Genomic DNA, 9051 nt, shown 5'->3' with positions numbered 1-9051 from the left:
CTGAGCCATGTATGTTGGCGTTACACTCCTCAGCCCAAAATAGGCATTAACTGGTCCAGGTAGTGGACGGTCGAGGGGGTCGTTCGGCCCAACTGCCTGCCTCTCTTCTGCGGCCATGTTCGCGCCCAGGTGGCCCTGGAGATGGAGTACGCGGCGTCCGCCGGCACGCTTGAAGCCTTCCGTGACAGGTGGGCGCTGCGGGAACTGGAGTGCATCATCACCCCGGCCAATCAAACTTTAATTTAATTTGTTAAGGTTCGATTAAAGTTTTATTAGTTACAGTCAATTTGTTTTAAGTGTCCACACAAAAGAGTACACCACTCAGCCAGGGCTTGCGCCTACCTGTACTGTGCAAACATCGCCATCATTTATGGAGTCAGCTTATTTGCAAGCCTTTGGTGCTTCATTCGCCCAAATCCCATGTAACACAGGAGTATTGCACAGGGGAAGATTGGAAATTATCAGGAATGGTTGCAGCTGGCAGCAGCAGTCTGAGGGAGCAGCAAATTAGCAGTAAACTGTTCGCCAGACCTAGGTAACTGTCAGGTATATGTCATAGAGGGTTCATGTGCAATTTAGTGTCTCATTTAAAGCACATCTTCAACTGGAAGACCTGGCAGAGACAGCCAAAGAAAAGAGCAGAGCATTGCAAAGACGCACAGAAGAACTCAAAATTTCACAGACAGCAACCTACAAACCCTCCTGGATACGATGCTGACAGACTGCTGGGTGCACATGGGAGAAAACCGCAAAAAACAGTTTTCTGTGCCATGTGGAAGGAGGTGGCTGTGGCCTAAGTTCCATCTCTCTAACACCCATGTTTGCAGTCTAGTGCTGGAAGAAGTTCGATGACCTGACGAGGGTAGGCAAAGTAATACACTGGTCACTCTCCCTTTTCAGCCTTGGGATTGACGCACTGCTCACCATCTAAATTTAAAACCTACACATGGAACCCTGCACACTGGTTAAGGAGGGACACTAACTTGGGACTTCACAATAGGTGTTGCCATCTCCCCTAACAGCAGAATCTTAAAACCCCTTCATTGACTTTAACAGGGTGATACCACCAGATCTTTTACTTCAGTTGTCTAATGCCAACTGATATTCATCCCAAAATACCAGCCATAACCTAATGACTCATTCTTGTTACAGAATAAAGTTGCACACAATGCCTGAGAGAAGCAGGGGGCCGAATGGGGCATCCTGACATTAAAGAGCTCACCCCTTACATGGAGCAGGCCAAGGAGCTGTTAGGAAGGCAGTCTATTCTAGCTGTAAGAGATGGGGAGGGAGATCAGTGGCACAGTGCAGGCTGCAGGTTAGTGGCAGCATATCTAGAATATTGCCGTGTCATCTCTAGGACATGGCAAGCAGCCCCAAGATTCCACACACTTAGTTGTCTCCCTACTCCCAAGGGAGTAATGATCACCTATTCTTAGATTGTACCCTCCTTTCCTCACAGCAATGCAAGGCAGAGGAGGAAGGAGATGATGATGAGGAGGAGCAGGAGGAGAGACATTTCTACCTCGTCAATGATGATGATGAGGAGGATAAGGTCATCCACAAGTCCATGCAGCAAAATACGTCCCCATATTTCTCTGCCACAATCCCTTCACCCCCACCAACCCCCCATCCCCCCGCTCCAGCCTCCGCCCCATTCACTTGCTTTTTTACTACTATGCACCAGCTCAGATACTGTCACCCAGGGGAATTAGATCGAATTAGAATTAAATAGCTTTAATGAGGATGTGGCACCAAGTGAGTCACAGTGTACAACCAAGTAGGAGCAGTGGGGAATGGGTGAGGATTTTTCACCTTTGGAGTTGTGGGAACTAGATCTCAAGGGCACCTACCTGAAAATAAGGATATTCAAGGAACATCACATCTATGTTCAGGCTCTGAGATCAGTCTCCAAGGATGCAGAGCAACTGAAAGTTGTGCCTCTGGAATCCATAGCCCTGTCTTGCGGCAACATCAGGGAAACCTATTCTTTGCTGCAGGCATCAATAGAGTGTGTGGAAGCTCCACTGCAACAGAGATAGACCCTCTTCACCAGCCCCCTCCCCCACCCCCCGCCAAACCCCCCTCACTCCCAACTCAGAAGTGATCAGGGATCAGTTAGTGTGTCCTCTTCGGCACAGACTTCTGCATGGGACGGTATGGGAGAGATTAGACAACATCCTTCATACCACCTTTCAGACCCTGGGGGGCCAGCATGCAGGCCGCTGTCTCTCAAGGCATTCAGAATCTGATAGCTGCTGTTAGATCAGCCATCCAGATGATCAGTGTAGACATAGATCAAGGGCCCAGTGGAATAACTGAAGTCAGGCTGCCATTTTTCAGGCCAGCAGGACATGCCAGGCCTCCAGCCTTTCCGCTGGGTACCAAACAAGTGGCACACAGTGGGTGACAGCAGGATGTCCATACAGCCAGCAGCGGCACTCTCCCAGGAGCAAGCTGCAGTGAGAGGAAGGCTACCTCAGTCCCATGAGCCTTTTATAGCACCAGAGCAGCCATCCATCTCTCACAGCATGAGCCTTCAGATTCCACCTAGGGGAAGCACTAGAATAGGAGAAAGGGAAGCACAATGAGAGAAGATAGTAAGGCGTCCTATCTTCACTCATGAGTTGATTGTAATAAAGAAGAAAGTTCAACTATTTCATGCTATGGCTATTCAATCAGATGAATTGGACATTCATGTAGGCTGAAATAAGTTTGTTTTGATGAGATATTTAGAGGATTGCTGCAGGATTGAAGGATTTGTCAATTATTTGAAAGTGGGAGAGGAATTAGGAGAGTTGTGACAAAGGTACTGTGTTAAACAGGTGAAAACATATCATCAATAAGATGTGTTCTGATGCCCCTTGCAGCAGTCACTGAGGAGTCCTTGGAGTTACAGCCCTACTGATATTCTCCTCCATGTTGTTCTTTCTCCAAAGCAGCTGAGGCCTACTTCTCAGGAATGTCCATGCCTAGGCCTTTTTGAATTGTAAAGCTGTACAGGGTACAGCACGCTACAATTTTGTGGGATACATAATCTGGAGTATATTGCACAGCCCCTCCTGACCTAACAAGGCAGCGAAACACCCCTTTAAGTCCCTGATGGTCTCTCAATGACTACTCTGGCAGAGGCAAATGCCTCCTTAGAGCTCTCCTCACCTGCTGTTCTTGCAACTCTTAGAGGGGTTATTATCCATGGCAGTGAGGGTGAGGGGTATGCCTTGTCACTCACAAGCCATCCTTTCACATGACTAGCTTCCTTGAAGAGCTCAGGGACAGCAGAATTCCGAAGGATGCATGCATCCTGGAAACTTTCTGCAAATCTTGCATTAACTTGGAGAGTTCTTTGCATGTTGTCACATACAATCTGAAACTTGTGTGAGTGATTGCTCTTTCTGTTAAGGAAATTGAGAAGTTTAATTGTAGGAGCCCATAAAGCAATATGGATGCTACCTATTGCACCCTGCATTTTTGTAAACCCAGCAACCTCATAAAACTGGATGGACCTATCTCATTACTGACTCACTGTAATGCCAAACTGGATGAACTTCCCAGCTCTCTGGAAAAGTATATTAATTACCTAACGAGTACATGCCCAGGTAACACCCTGGATAATATTGCACAGATTCCTCATGGCTACCTGAAATGACCTGGTGGCAAAAAGGTTGAGTACAGTTGTGACTATCAAAACCACAGCCAAACCTGTCCAGGCAGAAGATCGTGGCTGCAGGACTTTAGGTTGTAGGTGGCGCAGCTCCTCTATTGTGTCTTTGGTGAAGCACACTCTTCTAAAACAGAGCTCCTCCCTAAAGTCTGCATCGGACCTGTGTGGCCTCTAAATTTGTTGGGTGAGGGGAAATAATATTTTGAAGAGGGCATCTTCCTGTTATGCTGCCTCACTCTATTTCCTCTATTCTCACTTGCCGCTCCTCCTCCACTATAATAAAGGAATGCCCATTGTGAATCTCATACTTGTTTTTCAGTACCTGTTACTGTAGGTGGCGGTAAAATATCACACAGGGTCTCGCAGTCCGTAAGGCAATCAGAGACAAGTCTAATGCTTTCTATAAAAATTGCAACAAAACCAATGTTCCAAAAACCCTTTCTCAACTCCAGTAATCCATAAAGTTTCAAGACTCAAACAAAAGCAAAATACTGTGGATGCTGGAAAACTGAAATAAAAACATAAAATGCTGGAAACACTCAGCAGGTCAGGCAGCATCTGTAGCGAGAGCAGCAGGGTTGACATTTCAGGTCAATGGCTGTAATGCATTATCACGTGGTTTGGTATGAGCATGCTCAGTTCGTTCTGGCCTAATAAACAAGTACATGGACTAGCAACTCATCCTGTCTCTGTCCTACATTTGTTCTACCCACATATATTACATTTTGGCGACGAGAATGGGACCCCAAAGCCATTTTTACGGATCATGGAAGGACACAGTGTTCAACCTTAGAGTGGACAAGTTTAAGGTGAATTTGTGACACATAAACTGAATTTTTGCTATGTTTTACCATTAATGCTCCTGCAGAATTGTCTGTGCTTCACCTTCACGTGTATGTATACACAGCAACAGTGGCGTTGATTCGCACATGGACACAGTTAATGTGCTGAGTCACTGTTCGACGGGATCGGGACAATCATGGCCGCGTCTATGGGATTCATCGGAGGCCTCAGCATGTATGACCGAGCTCGTGAACCATTCAGTTCTTACACTGAGTGGATGGAAATGTTTTTTAGGGCCAATAACATTATTGAGACCGAAGGTGCAGATGAAAATGTTCAAACTCAAAATAAAGTAATTCGTGAATGAAAAAAAGCAATTTTTCTAATGGAGATCGGGCCAGATGTCTGCAGAATGTTGATAAACTTACTTGTGCTAGGGAAAGCGAAGGATGCGTTGTTTGAAGACATTGTCGCGAAACTCGAGGATCATTTTGACCCAAAGCCGTTAGAAGTAGCTAAGAGCTATAAGTTTGGTACCAGACACCAAAAACAAAGTGAAACCATCAGTGAGTACATTGTAGCTCTTAAGAACCTAGCTTTGCATTGTAACTTTGGCACATTTTCGGATCATGCATTGCATGTGGACTGGTGGATAAACGTACGTTGTCAAAGTTACTGAACACTCCGAACCTAAAGTTTGACATAGCATGCAAAATTGCCCTATCTATGGAGATGGCTCAAAGACTGCTAGGGAGCTCCGACCAACTCAAGTGACTAGTGCAGCTGAGGTCTACAGTCACAAAGCCACCGCCAAATCTAAAGCTGTGAGACCGAGTCAAAAGCATGTCGGTGAGAGCAGTTCAGTGAATTGTTATTGCTACAATGGAAATCACTCACCACAGTCCTGCCAATGCAGAAATGTGAAGTGTTTCCACTGCTAGAAGTGAGGCCATATTTCAACAGCTTGCAGAGCTAGATCTAAAGCAGGAAGTAAGAACCATTCTACTGGCAATGCAAAGCAATGACAACAAAAGGGAGGAATTCACAATATTGAAGTGAACACACCTAACGTTGAAGAACTAGGCATCAACAGTATCTATGCCACTAGCAGCAATGCTAGCAGTTGTGAGAAAGACTTCCGTACAAAACTTTTGATCAATGAGCAATATGTATATGAGCAATGTATTGACATGACGGCAGACTGCTCTATCATGAGTAAGGACACATATGAGAGTAAGTTTAATCAAGTACCACTTATAAAGAGTATCGTAGAGTTAAAAACCAACTCCGGAGAAATCCTAGAGACATGTGGACAAATGGAATGTACAGTTCAACACAGTGGCCAGTCAGTAAAGCTGCCTATTATTACAGCGAGCTACAACAACTGGTCAACTCTCATGGGCAAAGACTGATTGAGAAAGTTAAAATTAGACTGGAAAAACATGCTTCAAAGGAGCGACTCAACATAATGCTGAACAATTATAAAAGCATGTTCTCAGACAGTTATGAGGGCATCACTGGGTATGATGCGCATATCTTTTTTTTTATTCATTGAGGGGATGTGGGCGCCGCTGGCTGGCTAGGCCTGCATTCAGTGCCCATCCCTAATTGCCCTTGAGAAGATGGTGGTGAGCCGCCTTCTTGAACCGCTGCAGTCCATATGTTGTAGGTACACCCACAATGCTGTTAGGAAGGGAGTTCCAGGATTTTGGCCCAGCGACAGTGAAGGAACGGCGATACAGGTCCAAGTTAGGATGGTGTGTGGCTTGGAGGGGAACTTGTAGGTGGTGATGTTCCCATGCGTCTGCTGCCCTTGTCCTTCTAAGCGGTAGAGGTCGCGGGTTTGGAAGGTGCTGTTGAAGGAGCTTTGGCGAGTTGCTGCAGTGCATCTTATAGATGGTACACACTGCAGCCACAGTGCGCCGGTGTTGGAGGGAGTGAATGTTGAAGGTGGTGGATGGAGTGCCAATCAAGCGGGCTGCTTTATCCTGAATGGTGTCAAGCTTCTTGAGTGTTGTTGGAGCTGCACTCATCCAGGCAAGTGGAGAGTATTCCATCACACTCCTGACTTGTGCCTTGTAGATGGTGGAAAGGCTTTGGGGAGTCAGGAGGTGAGACACTCACCGCAGAATTCCCAGCCTCTGGCCTGCTCTTGTAGCCACAGTATTTATATGGCTGGTCCAGTTCAGTTTCTGATCAATGGTAACCCCCAGGATGTTGATAGTGGGGGATTCAGCGATGGTAATGCCATTGAATGTCAAGGGGAGATGGTTAGAGTCTCGCTTGTTGGAGATGGTCATTGCCTGGCACTTGTGTGGTGCGAATGTTACTTGCCACTTGTCAGCCCAAGTCTGAATGTTGTCCAGGCCTTGCTGCATATGGACACGGACTGCGTCAGTATCTGACGAGTCTCGAATGGTGCTGAACAGTGTGGAATCATCAGCGAACATCCCTGTAAAGTCCGCGCCTCAATAATACACGGACTTCGGGAGAACAGTTTAACAGGTACTTTACTGAACGGAGGGTAACGTCAGACTGAAATACAGAAGCCTGCTAGGGCCTTTTATACAGGGGTGGTCACTGCCGGTACAGCAGTCTAAAACCAGTTCTTCCCTTAAACGTACATACACAACAATTCCTCCCCTTTTAGATAAACAGTACATAACATTCATTTAACAACTAAATAATAACTAATTACAATTACAATTTTCTGGGTACATATACATCAACCGAAATAATCATTTATAAGTTCAGTCTTTGAGGAGGCTTCCTAATCCTGACTGGATAGCGCCTTTCTCGAGTATCCTGTTCTTGTGGTGGAGTCGATTCTGGCTCATTGTCATTGGTTGGTTCGTCAGCTTCCAATACCACTGCTTCTGAGGTAGACGCAATCTGTACTTCGGGCTTTTTACCAGGTGCACATGCTCGTGGTATAGGTTTGGCTTGTTCCTGAGACTCCAGAATCTGGTCAGCATGGCGTCTCACGATGCTCTCTCCAACGTCCACTGTGTACATTAGTGGTCCCTGCTGTGTGCATATCGTTCCTGGCTGCCATTTTTCTGTTCGGTAGTCACGGGCCAAGACTGGTTGCCCTATCTTGAAGCTCCTGGTTGGCCTCTCGATGATGTGCTGGAATTGCTTATCCTCAACATCTCGTCTTATGTTTGGTTTGAGCAAATCCAGGCGACATCTTAGCCTTCGGTTGAAGAACATTATGGCTGGAGCTTGGTTGGTGACTGCATGTGTCGCATTCCGGTAAGCAAACAAGAAATTATCTAACTTGTGTTGTAGTGGTATGTCGTCGTTATACATCGCCTTTATTGCCTTTTTAAAGGCCTGTACAAACCTTTCAGCCAATCCATTTGTGGCTGGATGATATGGGGCAGATGTGTAATGTTTCACCCAATATTCCTCAGAAACCTCCAGAAATCCTCAGACACAAACTGTGGCCCATTGTCGGAGCAAATCTGTTCTGGCAACCCATTCCTGGCGAAGATGGTCCGTAGGACTGCAATAGTTTTCTCCGTGGTGGTGGAGGACATTTTAATGACCTCTGGCCATTTCGAATGGGCGTCCACAGCGATTAGAAACATTGAGTCCATAAATGGACCAGCAAAATCAATGTGTACCCGTTGCCATGAAGACGAGGGCCACTTCCATGGGTGTAGAGGGGCCTGTGGTGGTGCATTTTGGACTTTCTGGCATCCTGAGCAACTCTTGGTCAGGTCCTCGATTTGTTTATCGATTCCCGGCCACCACACGTAAGCCCTGGCTAGGCTTTTCATTTTTACCCCTCCCAGATGACCTTCATGAAGCTCATTTAGCACTCTGTCCCTCAATTTGGGTGGAATTACCACTCGGGATCCACACATCAAGGTCCCCCGGCACATTGACAGCTGTTCTCTCCTTGTCGAGAATGCTGGCAACAGTGAGTCGCCATGTGCTGGCCATCCCTTCACCGTCAAATCATAGACCCGAGAGAGTGTCGGGTCATTTCGGGTTTCCTTCTCTATACTTGAGTTTGTAACAGGCAGACATTCGACTATGGTCGCATGGAATATCTCAACAGGGTCCACTGCAGGTGCTTCCTCTACCGTAGGCAACGGTAGGCGCGACAGCCTATCAGCGTTTCCATGCTGCTTCGTACGCTTGTATTCTATGTCGTACTGATGTGCCCCTAGAAAAAGTGACCATCGTTGCAGCCGTTGCGCCGTCATCACCGGAACGCCCTTCTTTGGGTTAAAAATGGAGACCAGTGGCTGATGATCAGTCAGTAGGGTGAATTTCTGCCCGTGCAGATAGAGATTGAACTTCTTCACCCCCCACACCAGGCTGAGGGCCTCCCTGTCAATCTGAGCGTAATTACGCTCGGCTGAGGTTAACGAGCGCGATGCAAAGGCTATTGGCCTCTCTGAACCGTCAAGGAATTTGTGTGACAGCACCGCTCCAATGCCGTAGGGTGACGCATCACATGCCAACCGAATCGGTAGGGTTGGGTTGTAGTGGGCCAATGCTTCTTTTGAAGTGATTATGTATTTACATTCCTGAAAGGCACGCTTACACTCATCACTCCACTTCCATGTTACTCCCGTTTGCAGCAGGGC

At 46.8% G+C, this 9051-nt stretch overlaps 1 pseudogene; it reads left to right on the top strand.

Annotated features, from left to right (window-relative positions):
• Positions 1-1796: 1796 nt before the first annotated feature.
• Positions 1797-2591, top strand: LOC147114095 (uncharacterized; annotated as a pseudogene).
• Positions 2592-9051: the final 6460 nt, after the last annotated feature.

The sequence above is a fragment of the Somniosus microcephalus genome, chromosome 8 (assembly GCF_052327205.1).
Source record: "Somniosus microcephalus isolate GS21.2 chromosome 8, FLI_Smic_1.0, whole genome shotgun sequence".
In the NCBI taxonomy this organism is placed as follows: domain Eukaryota; kingdom Metazoa; phylum Chordata; class Chondrichthyes; order Squaliformes; family Somniosidae; genus Somniosus; species Somniosus microcephalus.
Note: the sequence above shows the minus strand (reverse complement) of the source record. Positions and strands in the feature narration are given on the sequence as shown.